The 21352-nt window shown below is 37.9% G+C and overlaps 1 pseudogene; it reads left to right on the top strand.

The window, feature by feature from the left end:
- LOC132296582 (uncharacterized) overlaps nt 1-15529 on the top strand; it is a 174206-nt pseudogene extending 158677 nt beyond the window's left edge.
- The last annotated feature ends 5823 nt before the right edge of the window (nt 15530-21352 follow it).

Genomic DNA, 21352 nt, shown 5'->3' with positions numbered 1-21352 from the left:
ACTGAGGTGCATCTGCCTCTGGCTGGTCCTGTATCTGATCTGGCTCTAGCTCGGGAATGAGGTCTTGGACGTGAGATAGACCTGCCTGGTCGTCTAATCTCCGCCTGACTCTACGGTGATAATGTCCACGAGCAACAGTCTTGACCCTAGCCATGGCATACAAAATAAAAAGGAAAACTCAAAAAGGAAGTCAGTGCTGGTATAAAGAATTAAAGCACAGTTTATATAATCATGTATGTCAAGTAAGATAGACAAAACAGATAAAGAACATGAATTTATGCAAGTGACAAAAAATAAGTGACATGATGTGAAGCATGCTTGACAGTATAAGTATGGAATGCATCCAATGTGGAAAACACAGGCATTAGGCATATATGAGATAGCATGAAACACAAGAGAAGGTGTGTGAAGTGTGTGAAGCAAATCTGTGAAGTTTGATCGATCACAAAAATGTGAGATCGATGCAAGCTCGATCGATCTTGAATAAGTGAGATCGATTATAGATCAATCTGAGAAAAAGTTCAACCGATCGAACTATGAGGTGAAATTTGAAAATTCGTAGATCTGTGACGTGGATGGCACGGGGGCCTCACAAACAAGCTTGTGGGCCCCTCTACACAACAAATCAACAATCTTAGTCACTTTCCTTGGCCCGTGACCCCCAAAATCAAAAATTAAAATAAAAAATATAAAACGATATATATACACATATATACATAGCTTCAAAGCTTCATCAATGGCAAGATTCATCAACAAAACATCATAGATCTAGCATATAAAGCATAAATTCATGAAGATAAAGCTTGAATCAAAAGAAGGATCTCGGATCTTCCCCAAAACCGAGAGATGAAATGAGAGGGAGATGAAATATGAGATCCGAGATGAGGGAGAGAGATTTGAGATGAGATGGAGTTGCCGGAGGGTTCGTCGGAGGTGGGGAAGTGAGTTTGCAGCGGCGAGGGACGAAGACGAGGGTGTTAGATCGATCTGTGGTATCGATCTAATAACCTTAGGTTTGATTTTTAAAAACATTCCGTTACCAGTTCGATTGATCGAACTGAAATCTCAGATCGATCGAACTTGAATCAATCTCTTCTCACTAAAAGACAAAATTATTATTATTTTTTTTTTGAAGCTTTTGAATTTTTGAAAATTAGAAATCAAAAATTAAAAATTAAAAATGAAAAATATTTTATTAATTTTTTTTTTTTTTGGATTTTTGAAGAATAAAACTAAATAAAATAAAAATAAACAATAATAATATAAAATAAAATAATTTTGGAATATAAAATAATATATATATATATATATATATATATATTTAAAATTCAAATCAAAAGTCAAACTTCAATCAAAACAGTAAATCAAAGAGCATAGATCGATCTCTCCAAGATCGATCTCAGAAGAACTCTGATTGATCGAACATGTAAAAACCTACAGATAGGTTCGATCAATGGGACAAAGAGGCCTTTTGCAGAGGGTGGATGCAGGTTCAAAATTTTTTTAAGTGTTGAGACTGCAGATCGATCCAAGATGAAGTTGGATCAATCCAAGAACTAAAGATCGATCTAGGAACAAGTTTGAACGATGGGACAGAGAGCTGAAATATGTAGGTTTTCTTCGAATGATTGGACAGAAAGGTGATTGGATGCAGGTTGGATGCAGGTATGGAGTTCGATCGATCGAACCTCCTTGGAGATCGATCGAACTAATGCAAAATGTCCATTTTCAACATGAAAATGCATACAATCCTAATCACAGTTTCTAGCAATGCATATGAACCTAAAGCAAATATCTAGACTTCGCAAGAAATGAAATTTAAAATAGAAATGAGAGAGGAATAGGGTTGTGACACCCTATGAAATGTACTAGTCTTTACCGTCTCTAGCAAAACGTTGGGCTCTTTTAGCCCGGATCAAACATCTTGTAGTGTATCCTTTCCTTGATGGGGTGATAAGTACTTTGAACTCCACCCAACAAATAGTTCCCTAGAGAACTTATTGGATTAGGCTCAAAAGAAATTTTTGGTCTTTGGTCACAATGATCTTTGGGCTTCCATGCCCTTTCAAAATAAGATTTTGAAACAACTTTCTTGGAATTTAGGGTTGAAGATAAACTTTTTGAAATTTTGGTTTCAAACAAAGACTCTATTCCTTCCCATTCATGGTCATGATATTTCTTTACAACATTCACTTCTTCATGCTTGTCAAATGAATTGGGGGTTGGATTGAAGATATTCAACTTTACCTTCATGTGACCAAATGAGATCTTCATTATCCCCATCCTATAATTAATGTTGGCATTCGCGGTTGCCAAGAAAGGACGGCCAAGAATAACGGGAATTTGGCTCTTAGGATTCAGGACCGGTTCCGTGTCAATGACAACGAAATCAACGGGGAAGAAAAATTTATCAATCTTAATCAATACGTCCTCAATGATACCCCTAGGCTTTTTGATGGATCGGTTGGCAAGTTGCAAAACCACCGACATTGGTTTCAAGTCTACTAAGCCTAATTTGACATATACCGAATATGGAAAAAGATTAACACTTGCTCCTAAGTCTAGGAAAGCTCGATTAATGACATGGTCACCAATGATGCATGAAGTAGTAGGTGAACCGGGGTCCTTGAATTTTGGAAGAGTGTTATGTTGCAAAATTGAGCTTACTTGCTCGGTCAAGACCACCTTCCTAGGTGCTTGGCTTTTGTTCTTCTTCTTTTGGGTGTAAAGATATTTTAAAAACTTGGCATAAGCCGGAATTTGCTTGATTGCATCCAAAAGTGGAAGATTGACTTTCACTTGCCTAAACACATCCATAATTTCATTTGTTTTGGCCTTTTGCTAGTCAATTGAAATGGATCCTTTTAAGGCATCCAGAAATGGAGCTTTTGGTTCAAAAACCTTTTCAGAAATTTTCTTTAAAGTCTTTTTAACGCAAGAAGTTTTGAAATTTTTTTGCAAATCACTTTTCATCAAATCAGTTTTCAAATCGCTTTGTAACACTTTCTCACTTGAATGATGATGCGTATGCAATGAAGGAGGAATATGATAAGAAATGTGACTGGTGTTAACTTTGGGTTGCACCAGTTCATTTTCTTTATTGGACATGCCCACTTGGTTGTCCACAATCTTCCCATTTCTCAAGGTAGTCACTACATTGACATGCTCAATTGTGTGACCTTCCAATGAGGAATGAGTCTCCATAACACATTGTCGCTTTGGTGGGGCATTCAAAGGCATTTTCCCTTTATCTCTAGCATTTAAAGTATTAGCTATTTGCCCTACTTGGGTTTCTAGCTTAGCAATGGATTGAGAATGAGAATGAAGCAATTGAGTGTTCGCCTCTAGAGTGCCTAGAGCAGTCAAAACTTTCTCTTCAAAAGCGGGACTCCTAGAATTTCCTTGAGAATATAATGGTTGATTAGGAAAATGAGAATTAGAAAATTGATTTCCTTGTGATTGAAATGATGATCTAAAACCTTAGGAACCTTGGCTTTGCATTAGAGGTGGAACATACTTCCCTTGAAAACCACCTTGGGGAGGGTCTGAGCCTTCCCCTTGGTTTCTCCAAGTGAAATTCGGGTGATTCCTCCAACTAGAATTATAATGATTGCCATAAGGATTGTTCCCTTGATTAACAAAAGCTGCATTGACTTGTTCATGATGCTCACTTTGCACATGTCCATGGGGACAATTGGAAGTAGAATTTAAAACACTTGAACAAGTCATATGATTCATTAGATGCATGATGGGAATGGTTAGGGATGAAAGATACTTGATTTGCCGAGTTTTGGTTGATTAAGAATTGATCAAACCTTTGAGATAAGGATTTCATCTCAGCGGCTATTTCATTAGAATGGTCAACTTGATGTAAGCCAACACTCTTCCTTCCACTTGAATTCCTACCATTCTTAGAAGATAAAGTTCGATACAAAGAATTTTCACTCATGCTCTCATAACGACGCCACACGTCATCCTCATGCCTATCAATGTAAGAGCCACCCATGGAAGCATCAACTATACCCTTGTAATTATCGAATAAACTCTTAAAGAAATATTGAACTAATTGCCATTTGGGCATGTCATGATTGTTTTGTGCATCTGGTGTTAAGACGGTGATTGATGGTCATTTTGGGGATGATTTTGGAGATTGATTTGATTGTTCTATTGTATGGCTAGAGTAGCCATATCATTTGAGTTCTCCTTGCGTGATGACGCTTTTGGGATCAAGTCGATTGATTGATGTTTCGGGTTAGTGAGAGTATTGCATTGTTAGTGTCACTTATAGTGTCACCTTTAGATTCAGAGATGGATTGTTAGAGTCTTACCATTGTGGTAAGGGCTCACGATTGTTTTGAGACAGGTTGTTGCCACATTAGTTTTTGGAGTCAGATTATGGCTAGGACTAGTCTTCCTTTTACCTATACACTCTAGGACATAATGTCCATAAGGTTCATTATTACATCATTTTCATTTTTATTTTCTGCAGTTTCGTTTACTACCATGTTAGTAGTATGATTTATGATATTGTAATGCATGAGTAGGTGGAAGTGTGTCCACATTTGCTTTCTTATTGTGTGGCATTAGTATGCATTCTCTATATGCTTAGAGATGCCATGTTGTTACTGTATTTTAATGACATACTTTTGTGCTTACGTGGAGACGTGATGCATGTACCTTTGATTTTATCTATGTGAGTAGATTTGCCTTCATGGTAGTTGCATTTCCTTGTTATTTGCATGACTTCCATGTTTCGTTTTTCCTTTTTGCTCCCTTTTTGCTCCATTTTCCTATGTGTCGTGTTAACATTTGTGGGAGAATATGGTTCCTTTTCTTTTCTTGGTTTGAGTAAGGGACTTCACAAGGAGCGAGTCTCTTTTCTTCGTTGCGTTGTGCACAGCTTTGGGGTTAGCTGGTCTGTGAGGATCACCATTGTTGTTTTGAGTCCTTGGTGAGGATTTGGTTGATTTTGGTCAACTTACTTCCATGCAGGGGGTGAAGTCTTTGACCTTATTGTCTTTCGTTTCAGAGACAGATTCGTGGTGTTGTTCTTCTTAGGATTGGTGGTTTCATTTATGTCGTGTCTTCCCTTGGGGAGTTTTTATTGTGGTTGTTGATGGAGTTGTGGTGCTTAGAGTGAGTTGATTGGTGTGAGATCAATTTCAGGGACTTGTATCTATTTGATTGAGGATTTGGTTAACTCGTTGTGTGAGCTTGACGCTGTTTAAGGATGTCTTTTGGAGACTTGTTTTAGTTTTGGAGACCTTGTTGTGGTTGACTCTTAGGAAGAGTTTTGAAGGATTGTTGTTGGATCTGGCTTGTTTGTGGAGTCGTCTTATCCTAGTTGTGAGTAGGTATAGTTTTGAGGAATCGTAGTTCCAGTGGTTGTTTATGGATCGATGGAAAATTGAGAAATTTTTATTTAGCTTGGTGTTGCCAAGCACGGTTTAGAGATATTCATTTTGTGACTTTAGTTGTCAGGATTTTGATGTGGGTACCACTTGGTGGACTTGTATTTTGATGAGCACTGAAAAATGCATATTTAAACCCCTTAAGCTTAGGCATTCTAATACCTTTATCGATCTTACTTTACCGTTTTAGATTGATTTCGTATTATTTCTTTTTTCAGGCACTTATTCCAAAAATAAGCTAACTTAGCCAAATAAGAGCTTAATTGAAGCAATTCTGGGATTAATCAAAGAAAGGAACAAAGTGGAGAAAGAAGGAAGCAAATGAAGCCAAAGGTGGCAAGCAACAAAGTTTGATCGATCCAAGTTCAAGGTTCGATCGATCGAACAATGATCGATCGAAGCACTTCAAGATAGATCCAAGCCTTGACCCAAAGGCATAAAGTTCCAAAAGTTTGATCGATCCAACACCATCCTTCGATCGATCGAACACTTTTGTCCTTATTCAAATGATTGATCCTATCCACAGCTGTACCACCCACTAACCATTTTTATCCTTTTTCCCATAAATATCTCAGATTTGTCTTTTTCCAAAAAGCTCAGCCAGTTGGATCGATCCAGCCTAAGTTCGATCGATCTCACTTACTTTCGATCGATCCAAGTTCAAGGTTCGATCGATCGAACTTCCTTCAGTGCAAAAAAGTTAAAATTCCATCTCATTGAAAGTTGTCCTTTATCCAATCTTTAGGGAATATTTTGTGCACGACCCCAGCTCATTTTGGATGTCATTTTGACCTACCTATATAAGGATAAGGATTGCTTTTACAAAGGAAGAGCCAATTTTAATTTCATATCATCTGTTGGAGAGGAAGCTTAGAGGAGGAGGAGGCTAGAGACACCATTGGAGACTCTTCATCAACAAGGAGCAGATTTCAACCATGGAATTAGCCCTTGAGGGTTGGAGCATCATCACCATGAGTGGCTAGACATCCTCTTGGGGCTAAAGTTAGCCCCAAGCATGCTTTCTATATCTTAATCTTGTGTATTATTGAGGGATTAGTGTTGTAATTAATGTTTTGACACTTTTATACATATAGATCTTATTTATTCAATGATTTATGTGGTTTAATGCTTCTAGTCAATCATTTCATTCTATCCATATGTTTATGTATGCTAGAATAGATGTTCATGTGTTTACCTCTATTTCTTATGTAATTGATACATGTCATGTGTATTAATGTTATGGATTTAGGGATTATCAAACATTGTGCTTAAAAGAATGCTCTTGTGATTTTCTAGATGGTCCATGCTTACTCCTTGATGGATTATGCCTCTGCCTTAGCTTAGTTAGTTTAATTTTATGCCACTAGTTTAATTGTAGTGTAGTGATAGCATAATTGTTAGATGAGAGGACAATCCATGCTAGTTGTTTGATGTTCCATAATTTTGAATGCAAGTAACATATGTCTCTAACCTTGTGGTGTGTTTGGCTTGTGAGCTTAATGAAAGGATTAATGACTTGTTAGATATGTTGTGCTTCTCACATGCTATTTAGACAATATATACTTAATTGCTAAATATATTGTGCTTTTTACATGTTGATTAGACAATGTATGCTTAAATTGGTCACCCTTGCTAATTAAATCAACCAAGCACACACACACAAATATTGCAACACACTTTACCCTCATTAGTCACTAGTTGGAAGTGTAGAAAAACATTGCTTGGTGGTGACCTCTAAACCCCAAGATCTCTCCCTCTCTCTTGCTTACTCTTGTTACATTCAATCACTTAGTTTAATTTAGTTGCTCTCTAGTGTACTTAACCAACCAACCATTTGTGTATCACTCGACCTACTGACCCCAGTTGCATTTTCACATTCAAGTACGACTTCAATCCCTTGGGACGACCCCTTCTCACTCATACTACATAGTATAGGTGTTAAGCGGTTTATAAATTAAACTATGATGCCCACTTGACACTAATTTCCAAACTCAAGGTGTTGTGCATTATTTTGTGCACACCTAGGGTTGAGACACCATAGTTTTTGGCGCCATTGCCAGGGATTAGGTAACATTGTATTTATGGAATCAATTAGGAATTAGTACTCTTTTGATCATGTCTTTACTTTGTTTTTCCTTTAGATTACTTATTGTGTTTGTTCATCTTTGACAAGGAGTATTGAGCTAGGAGGCAAGTAAAGGAGCCGTCAAGTAAAAGAGCTAGGCAAGCAAGGAAAAGTGCTAAAATAAAAAATAAAAAAATTTGCTAAGCTAAGCTTTAAATTTGGAGTTGAAGTGCTAAAGGACCTTTGTGAGACTTTCTTACTCAACCCCTTAGTTAAATTGTCGGCCCGCGTGGAGGCTTGTTTTTGAATTCTTAGATAAATCGTAAGCCCGCGTGGAGGCTATTTACTTTACTTTGCATTGTTATCAAAGCATGGGAGTATGGGAACATTGTATGTGAAGGAAGTTTGTTGATTGTTGATTGTTGATTGTTGATTTGTTGTGAAAGAGGAGTGCTTGCTTGTTTTGTGGTGATTTGTGTGTCAATTGTAGCCTTGTATAAACCTTGTCCTATCATACATTCTAGGCATTCACATGGAAAATCTAGAGGGTAATCGTGGCTACTTAGACCCACGTTTCATGCATAACCTACCTCTTAATCAACATGACCCCGGAGTTCAAGCTCCAATTCCCCCAATGGTCCTTCGTGATCATTATAATCTTCATGCATACCATGCACCTACTTGCATTGTGTTGCCTAATTTTGAGGCTAATCAATATGAAATCAAGCCCGAGACCATTCAAATGTGTCCACTCTTTTATGGCTTGGATGAAGAGGAACCATATAGGCATCTCAATGAATTTCTTGAACTATGTTCCACCGTGAGGTACATGGATGTCCCGGAGGAAGTTCTTAAATTACTCCTCTTCCCTTTTACACTTAAAAATAAAGCAAAGCATTGGTTCAATACTTTAGGGGTGAATTCAATAACATCTTGGGCACAAATGCAAAATGAGTTTTTAAAAAAATTTAACCTCGTAAGTTTGACCAATGTAATGTGTGCTTTAATTAGAGAATTTTCTCAAAGGGAAGGAGAGTTGTTGCATGAGGTGTGGGAGAGATTGAATGACTTGCTAAGAAAGTGTCCACACCATGGTATCCCAAAATCGCAAGTTGTCCAATACTTCTATGAAAGCCTATCCAACATGCAAAAGGACATAGTTGATACCTCATGTGGGGGTTCATATTTTGGAAAACATGAAGATGACATTTGACACCTCTTTGAAAAAATGAGTGAAAATTCTTTGCACAAATATTACACTTCTCGGCTTGACCATGGTTTTACTAAAAAAGAGGAAAGTGTAACAGTGTGTCAAATTGATAATTCAAGGGAAATTATAGCCGAGGTTAAAACTCTTTCTCAAAAACTTGATCAATTCTTATTGAATCAAAAACCGGCTACCAATGTGTCTCTTTTTCATCATACAACTCATCTTTGTGAGCCTTGCATGACATGTTCAAGTGTTTTGCATACTACTTTCAATTGTCCCCATGGACATGTTGTTAATGAACGCTTTGAACAAGTTAATGCCACATTTGCTCACCCTTATTCAAAAGCATATGTTCCATTATGGAATGAAAACCCTTACCAAGCTAAAAATCTTCAAAGAAAATACATTCCACCTCATAAAAGAAATGGAGGTTCGTAATCATCAAAGAATAAATGACTTCTCACATCCTCAAATGTATGATTCCCAAGTTGGCTTTCATTATCCTCAAGCACTTTCTAGTAATTCCACGTTTGAATATAAGGTCTTGATGGCTTTGGATAACTTAGAAAGGGATACCAACTTGTTGTGTTCCCACTCTCATTCTATATCAAAGCTTGAATCCCAAATTGGGACCATAGCTAATGCATTGAATGCAAGAAAAATTGGAAAATTGCCTAGTCAACTCGAGAGGAATCCAAAGGCCCAATTTTGTTTGGAAGCAAACCCTACATCGAGGTATTCTTCCCAAGCTTAAGCGCAAGCCATAACCACCTTGAGACATGGTAGAATAGTGGATAATAGGGTTGAGCTACCAAAGGAAGATAGTGAATCGGTGCAACCTAAAGTTGTCACCCATCTAATTTCCAATTCTACTCCTACTCCTTTGAATGAAAATGATCCTAATTGAAATTCTCAATCTTCTCCATCATCCTCTCAAATTACAAAGTCTTGTGAGCCAAAAGCTCCATTCCCTTATGCTTTAAAGGAAACTTCGCCTCATGGGAGGCAAGAAGGGAAAACACATGACATGATGGAAGTTTTTAAGCAAGTCAATATCAATCTTCCTCTTTTGGATGCCATTAAGCAAATTCCACCTTATGCAAAATTCTTGAAAGATCTTTGCACACAAAAGAGGAAGAGCAAGGGACCAAGCCCTAAAAAAGTGTTCCTCACGGAGCAAGTGAGCTCTATTCTTCAACAAAACACTCCACTGAAGTTCAAAGATCCCGGTGCTCCGACTATTTCTTGTGTGATTGGAACTCATGAAATTCATAGAGCTCTTCTTGACTTAGGTGCAAGTGTCAACTTGATTCCTTACTCCGTATATGTCCAATTAGGGTTGAATGAATTGAAGCCAACCTCGGTGGTGCTTCAAATGGCCGATAGATCCGTCAAAACACCTAGGGGCATGGTTGAGGACATTCTTGTCAAGGTAGATAAATTCTACTTTCCGGTTGATTTCGTAGTTCTTGATACCGAACCAGTTACTAACCCCTCTAACCACATCCTAATCATTTTGGGAAGACCATTCCTTGCCACCGCAAATGCAACAATTAATTGTAGATCTGGGATAATGGACCTCTCTTTTGGCAATTTGATGATCAAACTTAATGTTTTCCATGCAAGTCGACATCCCATGGATGAGGAGGAGTGTTGCCTTGTAGATGTGTTAGATGAGGTTGTCGAGGAAGTAATTCCAACAATGGTAATGAAACAACCAATTGAGGATAGTCTTTCATCTCTTTTATCCGATGATCCTCTAGCCTCTTGCCTTCTTGAAATGTATGGAAGTTGTGGATTTGATAATAAAAATTCAATTAATGAGGTAAGCAATCTCATGGAATCTGTTGCAAGCTTAGATTTTCCATCTTGGAAAACTCTAATAGAACCTCTTCCTCCACTCTCTAGCACTCCACCAGTCTCATCTTTAGTCTCTCCACCAATTCTTGAGCTTAAAACTCTACCTTTTAATCTCAAGTATGTATTCTTAGGACCAAAAGAAACTCTTCTGGTTATCATTTCTTCAAGTCTCGAAAAAGACCAAGAAGATGCTCTCTTAAGTGTGCTTAAAGAAAATAAGGAAGCCATAGGATGGAGTGTGGCGGATCTTAAGGGAATTGACCCCTTTATTTGTATACATCGCATACTTATGGAGGATGATGTAAAACCCTTTAGGGATGCCCAAAGGGGACTTAATCCAAGCATGAAAGAAGTAGTTAAGAAGGAAGTTGTCAAACTCTTGGATGCGGGAATCATTTACCCAATCTCCGATAGCAAATGGGTGAGTCCAACTCAAGTAGTTCCCAAAAAATCGGGGATTACGGTGGTTGAGAATGCAAAGGGTGAGGAAATCTCTAAGCGTACCACCAATTCATGGTGTGTATGCATTGATTACCATAAATTAAATGCCGCCACTAGAACGGATCACTTCCCTTTGCCATTCATTGATCAAATTCTAGAGAGATTGGCCGGGCAACAATATTATTGCTTCCTTGATGGCTATTCGGGGTACAATCAAGTAGACCTCGACCCATTAGACCAAGAGAAAACCACTTTTACATGTCCATTCGGCACATTTGCTTATAGACAGATGCCTTTTGGTTTGTACAATGCACCCGCCACATTCCAAAGGTGTATGATGTCAATTTTTTCGGATATGGAGGAAGAGTATATAGAGGTCTTCATGGATGATTTTTCTGTTTTTGGATCTTCATTTGATGCATGCCTCAAAAACTTAGATCTAGCGCTTAAGAGATGTCGTGAAACCAACCTTGTACTTAGTTGGGAAAAGAGCCATTTCATGGTTCAAGAAGGTATTGTTTTGGGTCACGTTATCTCAAGGAGAGGAATAGAGGTAGATAAAGCGAAGGTCGAGCTTATTTCTGAATTGCCTCCACCTTCAACGGTGAGAGAGGTTCGCTCTTTTCTAGGTCATGCTGGCTTTTACCATCGTTTTATCAAAGACTTTAGCAAAATTGCTCGACCCTTGTGCAATCTTCTTGCCAAGGAAACTCCTTTCGTCTTTAATCAAGCATGCCTAGACGCTTTTCATAAATTGCGTGAATTATTGTCATCTGCTCCTATCATGCAACCTCCCAATTGGTCATTGCCATTTGAAATCATGTGTGATGCTTCTGATTATACCATAGGGGCAGTTTTGGGACAAAGAGTGGGTAAGCTTCCTTGTGCCATATACTATGCAAGTAAAACTTTCTCGGGAGCTCAATTGAATTACTCCACTACCGAGAAAGAATTACTTGTTGTAGTATATGCCCTTGATAAATTTCGTTCCTATCTCTTAGGGTCCAAGGTTATCGTTTATTCTGATCATGCCACCTTGAGGCATCTATTGACAAAAAGGGAAACAAAACCTAGGCTAATTAGATGGATTTTGCTTCTTCAAGAATTCAATTTTGAAATCAAGGACAAGAAAGGCTCCGAAAATGTCGTTGCCGATCATCTTTCTAGGTTATCGATAGAGCCTTTCCCCAGTCTACCAATCTGTGACTCTTTTCTGGATGAACAACTCTTCCAAATTTCTAATGAAAAAATGCCTTGGTTTACCGACATTGTGAATTATTTGGCAGTAGGCAAGCTACCAACTTTTTAGTCGAAGAACGAAAAGAATCATTTCTTTGCCAATATCCGGAATTACTATTGGGAAGACCCTGTCTTATACCGATATTGTCCGGATCAAATTGTGAGAAGATGCATTCCAGAGAGTGAGATTCTAAGTGTCCTAGTATTTTGTCACACTCTTGCATGTGGTGGGCATTTTAGTGCAAAGAAGACTGCCTTGAAGGTTCTTCAAAGTGGGCTCTTTTGGCCCACTATTCATAGAGATGCCTACAATTTTTGCAAATCATGTGAGAGATGTCAAAAGATAGGAACAATGTCTAGAAGAGATATGATGCCCTTGACCAATATACTTGTTGTTGAGATCTTTGATGTATGGGGCATTGATTTTATGAGTCCATTTCCTATGTCCTATGGTTTTCAATACATTCTTCTTGCCGTTGCTTATGTTTCCAAGTGGGTGGAAGCATGTGCTACCAAAATGAATGACCACTCCGTGGTCATTCAATTCATCAAATCCAATATCTTTGCTCGTTTTGGTATGCCAAGGGCTATAATAAGTGATGGAGGAAAACATTTCTGTAATCGAATCTTGAGGCACTTATTCCTTAAGTACTCCGTCACTCATAAGGTAGCCACTCCCTACCATCCTTAAACAAGCAGGCAAGTTGAAGTGTCTAATTGGGAAATTAAGCATATTCTTGAGAAAACAGTTAACACCACCGGGAAGGATTGGTCAAGAAAGCTAAATGATGCTTTGTGGGCCTATCGGACGGCATACAAGACTCCCATTGGCATGTCTCCTTATAGACTTGTATATGGAAAGCCTTACCATCTTCCGGTTGAGCTAGAGTATAGAGCCTTATAGGCAGTCAAAAAACTCAATTTTGACCTTGATAAAGCCGGAGAGAATAAGTTACTCCAATTGAGTAAGTTAGAAGAGTTGAGACACAATGCTTATGATAATGCCAAAATATACAAAGAACGAACCAAAGCCTTTCATGATAAGCATATTGTGAAAAAGTCTTTGGAACCCAGTCAAAAAGCTTGGCTTTTCAACTCTAGACTGAAACTTTTTCCTGGGAAATTGAGAACCAAATGGGAAGGCCCTTATGAAATCATCTCGGTTGCACCTCATGGGGCGGTTGAAATCAAAAACTTAAAGAAGGGCAACATTTTCAAAGTTAATGGTCAAAGATTGAAACCTTACATAGAGGGTCAAGTCTTTCAAAGACATTTTGAAGCTGCACATCTAATTGACCCGGTGTCTGAACACATAGAAGATTGCATTGACAAGGAACTAAGAGCTCCTTTTGAGCTTAAACCAACAAGTTCTTCAAAGAACCATTCATCACCCCAATAAGGAGGGGATGCATAACAAGATCTTTGATCCGGGCTAAAAGAGTCCAACGTCTTGCTAAAGACGTTAAAGACTAGCAAAGGCATTTGTAGGGTGTCAAAACCCTATTCCTCCCTCATTTCTATCTTTCATTTCATTTCATGCAAAGTCTAGATACTTGTTTTTGGTTCTCATATGCATTGAAAGGAACTTTGGTGAGGATTGCATGAGCTTTCATGTCATTATTGAGCATTCTGCAAAGTTCGATCGATCTCAAACTTGAGTTCGATCGATCGAACTCCTCTCTGCATCCAACACTTAGAAAATTTTTTGACCTGCAGAAACCAGCATCCAAATCACCTATCTGTCCCATCATTCGAACCAACTTTTAGATCGATCAAGAGTCTTTCGATCGATCCAACTTCCAAGTTCGATCGATCTCATGATTTAACACTTAAAAAATTTTTGAGCCTGTATCCACCTGCATATTTCAGCTCTCTGTCTGATCGTTCGAAACATTCCAAGATCAATCTAAAAGTTCTTCGATCAATCCAACTTCCAAGTTCGATCGATCTTATGTTCCAACACTTAGCCAAATTTTTGAACCAAAAACCTGCATAGTTTTGCTCTCTGTCTGATCGATCAAACTCTTGTTCTGATCAATCTCAATTCTCAATTTTATTGTTTGACTTTGTTTTAACTTTTTAATTTTCAAAAATCCAAAAATATTTTCATTCTATCCAAAAAAAAAAAAAAAAGATGAAGCAGTTTCGATCGATCTAAAATTCTAGTTCTATCGATCGAACTCTTGTGCGACAGTTTTTAAATAGAGGATAAGATCCCATTCTCCCTCATTTCCAAACCCTAGTTCCTATGCCACCGTACCCTGGCCCATCTCCTCCATCTCCTGCGAGATCTCCATAGTGAGCCAGGTGTCGATCTCTCCCTCTTCTCGGATCTTCTTCCTCTTCACATTTCATTTTATCTCTCCTTTCTTTACCTCAAGGTAAGATCCGACACCCCATTATTGATTTCACACCATGATTTGTTAACAGTATGCTTTGAGTGTTTGATCCACTCCCATATTCATGATGATTGTTGGCCATGGATGAAGTTTCAAGCTTTTCATGTTTATATGTCCATTTTCATCTTTATGCCATATCCATTGTAATGAGTTGCTTTGATTTTTGGGAGTGTGCGCCATTATAGGTAATTGTGATTGATGACTGTTGCAATTGATTGGCCCACGAACATGTTTGTGTGGGTCCCGTGCTTTCATAGTCCCAGATCTGTGACTTCTCATTTTTCATAGAACATAGTTCGATCGATCAAACTTGTGCCCAAGATCGATCGAAGTTGTGAGATTGATCTCACTTACTTTCAATCGATCTAACTTTTGTGATCGATCTCACTCCTTTTTCTGATCGATCGAATTTCACAGATCTCACACACACGCTTCATTCATCTTGTATTCACTTCATGTTATCATATCTATGCCCAATGCCTGTGCTATCCCACATTAGATGTATTTCATTCTTATATTGCTTGGCATACCTCACATCCTATCACTTGCATGGATTTATGTCATATATGTTTTGTCTATCCTATTAGACAAATATGTTACTATTGTGCCTTTAATTCATTATTCTAGCACTTAATCCCATTGCAAGATTTCCTTTTTGCAGACCATGACTAAGAATGATAATTTTTCCACTTCAGCCACACCTGAGGCTCATGATCAAATATGTCGCTTAGAGGAGCACCTTCAGAGTTTGGAGGATATGTTGGTTGCTCTTAGAGCTGACATTAGTACCCTTCATCTGAATGTGATGGCTGCCATTCGAGCTGACATTTCTCACCTCTGTACGGAGATCTTGATTGCCATTGATGACTTAGCCAGGGAGATCCGCGGAGCTCCCTCTGCCTGAGACTTCCAGTCTCTTTGTCTTTTTATGCTCTCTATCTATGTTATGTGTTTGTTACACTTGTGATACTATTATTTTTGCAGCCGGGTCTGTCGGCTTTGACACTGGATGTATTACACTTTATTGTTGTTTTTATCTATGATGGATGTCGTATGCTTTTATTGATACATCTGCCCTTTTAACTCCATCAGGTGCATCACAGTGACTTCAGTGAGAGAGTGCTATCCAATTTCCAGGACCACCTTTATACCTCTCCCATTTCTTTATCTGTTTATCCCATTTACACTTGCATGTCCACTATGCACTGATTATCCCATTTTGTTATCTAATAAGTTTATCCAAGTGCCAATTTTCAGGACCACAGTTCATCCCAAGTTTGAGGGGGCCATGCCACCCACTTCGGATACTTTAGTCCCGATCATTCTTGCTTAGTTGCACTGGTATACTCTTTCCTTTGTTCTCTTTGTATATTGAGGACATTGTGCAATTTAAGTTTGGGGAGAATGGTGCTCTACAGTGTTAGTTTTAAATTCAAATTTTTAGCATGACTTGTGTATTTGAGGGATATTTCTATGATTGGTCCATATCTAGCTATGATTTTGATCTTTTAAGGACTATATTGCTTAAAATTTAAAAATTGCTTGACTTGAGAGTCCAATACTCCTTGTATGCCTTATAAATGCTATTTAGGAGTAAATTTTTCGAAAGATTGATATTTTGCTTGCCCTTGTGGTCCACATCATCTTGATTTTGTGATTGTTTTGAGATTCACTCTAGTCTTCTACACTAGCACCGGCGCACACTAGCATTCATTTGTGGGGTGCATGCTTTGTTAATTACTGAATTGGTTATATCCCAATTGAGCTAGTAGTGCATTGAAAACTTTCATTCTTGATAAAGGTGGGTAACAACCCCTTTTCACTAAGTAGCCGGGATTCTAGCCTCATCAAGCACTGAACTTCTCGTGCCAAAAGGTGGAAGGCCCAAATTCTAGGTTAATAATTATATTAAAAAAAAAAAAAAAAAAAAAAAAAAAAGGAAGCAAAAGCAATAAAAGTGAGGACTTCTCCCAAAAAGGTGAGAAGTAGGAAATGATTAGATGGTTGTTGTCTTGATTTGTAGCCTAGTTTATTTGAGCTTGTAAGTCCGTAGGGGTATTTGAATACCTAATACCCTAAAGCCGTCTGGTTTGGGAGTCATTGACCTAACGCTCGACCTCATGAATATCTAGAAAGCTTAATAGATCAACACATTGCACTATACTTCCGTCTTTGATCCATTCAAAAAAAAAAAAAAAAAAAATGAGTGAAAAGAATAAGCGTACCTAGAATAATAAAGCTTTAAAAAAAGGTCCACTTTTTGTCTTGATGATCGGTACTAGATTTGTGTGCTAGTTTAAGGGTAATGATGTGATTAATTCTTTAGTTGGCTTAGATAGCAACACATTTGATGCCGGTCCACTCAAAAGGATTCTAGAGTTGTTTTGATTTGCATGATCATTTTCTTGATGTGTGGAGGACCATACTTGCTTGCTTGATGTTGAAATTTTGGGAGATTGCTTAGAAAGGGCTGAAAAATTGCATACTTGAGGTAGTTTTTTCCCAATGCTTGTGTTGCAATATTGGTGCCTCTTTTGAAAGAATGAGCTTAATGTTTATGGGTACTATTTCTGGAAACCCTCACGAGACTTCACTCGTCCACTAGGGGTAACCTAGGGGATTAAAAGGCTTGTAGCATATGCTAAATGCAATCGTGTTCCCTACGAAAGTGGCGTTATCCATTTATTGTTTTCTAGATTCTTACTTGTATAGTTGTTTATTTCATTCCTTTTCTTTCTAGTTCATTGCTAGGGACTAGCAATATTTAAGTTTGGGGGTGTGATGAGTACTGAAAAGTGCGTATTTAAACCCATTAAGCTTAGGCATTCTAGTACTTTATCAATCTTACTTTACTGTTTTAGATTGATTTCGTATTATTCCTTTTTCAAGCATTTATCCTAAAAATAAGCTAACTCAGCCAAATAAGAGCTTAATTGAAGCAATTCTAGGATTAATCAAAGAAAAGAGCAAAGTAGAGAAAGAAGGAAGCAAATGAAGCCAAAGGTGGCAAGCAACAAAGTTCGATCGATCCAAGTTTAAGGTTCGATCGATCGAACAATGATCGATCTCAGCACTTCAAGATAGATCCAAGCCTTAACCCAAAAGCATAAAGTTCCAAAAGTTCGATCAATCCAACACCATCCTTCGATCGATCGAACACTTTTGTCCTTATTCAAATGATTGATCCTATCCACAGCTGTACCACCCACTAACCACTTTTGTCCTTTTCCCATAAATATCTCGGATTTGTCTTTTTCCAAAAAGCTCAGCCAGTTCGATCGATCCAGCATAAGTTCGATCCATCTCACTTACTTTCGATCGATCTAAGTTCAAGGTTCGATCGATTGAACTTCCTCCAGTACGAAAAAGTTAAAATTCCATCTCATTGAAAGTTGTCCTTTATCCAATCATTAGGGAATATTGTGTGCATGACCCCAGCTTATTTTGGATGTCATTTTGACCTACCTATATATGGATAAGGATTGCTTTTAGAAAGGGAGAGCCAATTTTAATTTCATATCATCTCTTGGAGATTAAGCTTAGAGGAGGAGGAGGCTAAAGACACCATTGGAGACTCTTCATCAACAAGGAGCAAATTTTAACCATGGAATTAGCCCTTGAGGGTTGGAGCATCATCACCATGAGTGGCTAGACATCTTCTTGGGGCTAGAGTTAGCCCCAAGCATGCTTTCTATATCTTAATCTTGTGTATTATTGAGGGATTAGTGTTGTAATTAATATTTTGACACTTTTATACATATAGATCTTATTTATTCAATGATTTATGTGGTTTAATGCTTCTAGTCAATCATTTCATTCTATCCATATGTCTATGTATGCTAGAATAGATGTTCATGTGTTTACCTCTATTTCTTATGTAATTGATGCATGTCTATGTGTATTAATGCTATAGATTTAGGGATTGTCAAACATTGTGCTTAAAAGAATACTCTTATGATTTTCTAGATGGTCCATGCTCACTCTTGATAGATTATGCCTCTCCCTTAGCTTAGTTAGTTTAATTTCATGCCACTAGTTTAATTGTAGTGTAGTGATAACGCAATTGTTAGATGAGAGGACAATCCATGCTAGTTGTTTGATGTTTCATACTTTTGAATGCAAGTAGCATATGTCTCTAACCTTGTGGTGTGTTTGGCTTGTGAGCTTAATGAAAGGATTAATGACTTGATAGATATGTTGTGCTTCTCACATGCTATTTAGACAATATATACTTAATTGCTAGATATATTGTGTTTTTCACATGTTAATTAGACAATGTATGCTTAAATTGGTCATCCTTGCTAATTGAATCAACCAAGCACACATACACAAATATTGCAACACTTTTTACCCTCATTAGTCACTAGTTGGAAGTGTAGAAAAGCATTGCTTGGTGGTGACCTCTAAACCCCAAGATTTCTCTCTCTCTCTCTTGCTTACTCTTGTTACATTCAATCACTTAGGTTAATTTAGTTGCTCTCTAGTTTACTTAACCAACCAACCATTTGTTGATCACTCGACCTACTGACCCTAGTTGTATTTTCACATTCAAGTACGACTCCAATCCCTTGGGATGACCCCTTCTCACTCATACTACATAGTATAGGTGTTAAGTGGTTTATAAATTAAACTATGATGCCCACTTGACACTAATTTCCAAAGTCAATGTGTTGTACATTATTTTGTGCACACCTAGGGTTGAGACACCATATTTTGAGGATTTAGTTATCCATGAAAGGGATGTGGATTTGATGTTTGATTATGGTATGATCTTGTAGTTGATCTGTTTCAGGGAGACATGAAGGACTTTCGATGAAATGTCTTGTAGTAAGGTTCATTTTGAATTCTAGAGGTTTCTATTTGCTTTCCAGGCTTTGGATTCTTAATTGATGTTATTGGTAGTAGTATTTTGAGACGTTAGAGATGTTGGTTTTGCTGTATTGAGGATTTAAGGCATTAAGCATAATGGTGCCTATGACATTGTTGTCAGACTTTGGGATTGGCTGGGATGGTCTAGAATGTCTTTGGACCATATTCCAACTCTCATAGATGCCTGGTTCCCACATTGCTTTTGGCCATGATTGTTTTGCAATATTGATGTCATTGGTATCGAAAGGTTTCATGGGTAGACCTAGTGGGGGGCAGGTTATGAATTAGTGTCTTATATTGTCATGCTACCATACAAAGTTATGTGTTGTGGGCAAGTGCTAGTTACCGTTGATGCTACCTTACTAACGAGTAAGTGTGGGCGGGCGCTAGGTACTATCATTGCTACCACACATTTGAGTACGTCGTGGGCGGGTTCTGGTCACTATTCGTACTGCCATGTCGTCTTTGTTCTATACCCTGACTTGATACGTGGATATCTTGGAGTTCTTTTGGTGGTTGTTTTTGGTTCCTTGTGGTGGTTCTTCAGGAGGGATGCTTTCGATTGTTGTCTTCCGTTCCCTCGTATGACTTTAGTTTCTGTGTATGTGTTCTGACTTGTTGTGTGGCTGCATGATCACTTTCCTTTTGAGAGGTTGTCCTGTCATGAGCATGTGGGTGCAAATGACATTGGTTTGTACTTTGTCTTTCAGTTTTGGGATTGCTTTTGTATCATGTTGTATGGGATACTCGGAGATGTACTCCGTAGTTACCCTGGTTTCGCCTTTTATTTTGCTGGGGCTAGATTTCGGGGACGAAATCCCTTTAAGGTGGGAAGGTTGTAATGACCCGGTTATTTTCTTTCATTTCCTTTTCTCATATTTTCACGGATATTTTTTTTCCGCTGATATTTTCCTTTTTGAGTTTGGTTTCTCACCACTTAATGTCATTTTGAGTGCTCGGGAATGGTTTCCGATACTCTTTCCTTTGGTTTGACGACTTCCTTTGAGGACCAAGTCATTTTCACATTTTCACTTTGTGACACTATTCACTTTGTTGGAATAACCTCATTTTTCGTGTTCGGATTTGATTCCGATTTAACATACATCCACGATATTTAAATTCCATGCTATGTGTATTTTTACTTTTCTGAGTTCAGTTTTTCGTTACTTAGTGTCATCTTAAGTGCTTGGGGATGGTTTTCAAGACTCTTTTCCTTGGTTTGATGACTTCCTTTGAGGACCGAGTCATTTTCACATTTTCACTTTTTGACACTATTCACTTTCATCTCTTTCTCGTTTGTCACTTTGTTGGCATAACCTCACTTTTTGCCCTCGGATTTGACTCCGGCTTTGCATGCATCCATGATATTTATTTCCATGATATCTACATTTTCACTTTTGTAGAAAAACGTGTTAAATATTTACTTTTCTTGTAAAGGGCATGAATGCATAACTTTTTGATAATTTTCTTTATTTTTGGGGTTTTAGTGTAATTATGAAAAATAATTATTTTTTATTTTTCATCTTAGGGACCTTTTTGCAATTAAATTTGGAAGATATTTTTAAAAAGGACCTTTTTGCAATTTTTGAAAAGTATGACAAGTGTCACACTCCTATGGACCACTTGTTGACATTTTGGTGGAACCACTTAGAAGCTTAATCTCTTGACAGATGGAGGGTGGAGAATCACCCATTTGTTGGCCTAGGATTGGACCATTTGTTGGCTTGGATGAGTGACAATTGTATGCTCCAAATTAAGTCTTCCAATTATTTTTGGGCCAATTTGGGATTATGGTTTTAAAGAAGGGTTTTTGTGTAATTGACCAAGACTTGTGTGTGTTGACTATGGTGCAGGATCA

This window comes from Cornus florida, unplaced genomic scaffold, assembly GCF_030987335.1.
Source record: "Cornus florida cultivar Cherokee Brave unplaced genomic scaffold, ASM3098733v1 CherokeeBrave_3.0.0_Hap2_Chr02, whole genome shotgun sequence".
Taxonomy (NCBI): Eukaryota; Viridiplantae; Streptophyta; class Magnoliopsida; order Cornales; family Cornaceae; genus Cornus; species Cornus florida.
The sequence above is the reverse complement of the archived record's forward strand: the minus strand, read 5'-3'. Positions and strand labels throughout refer to the sequence as shown.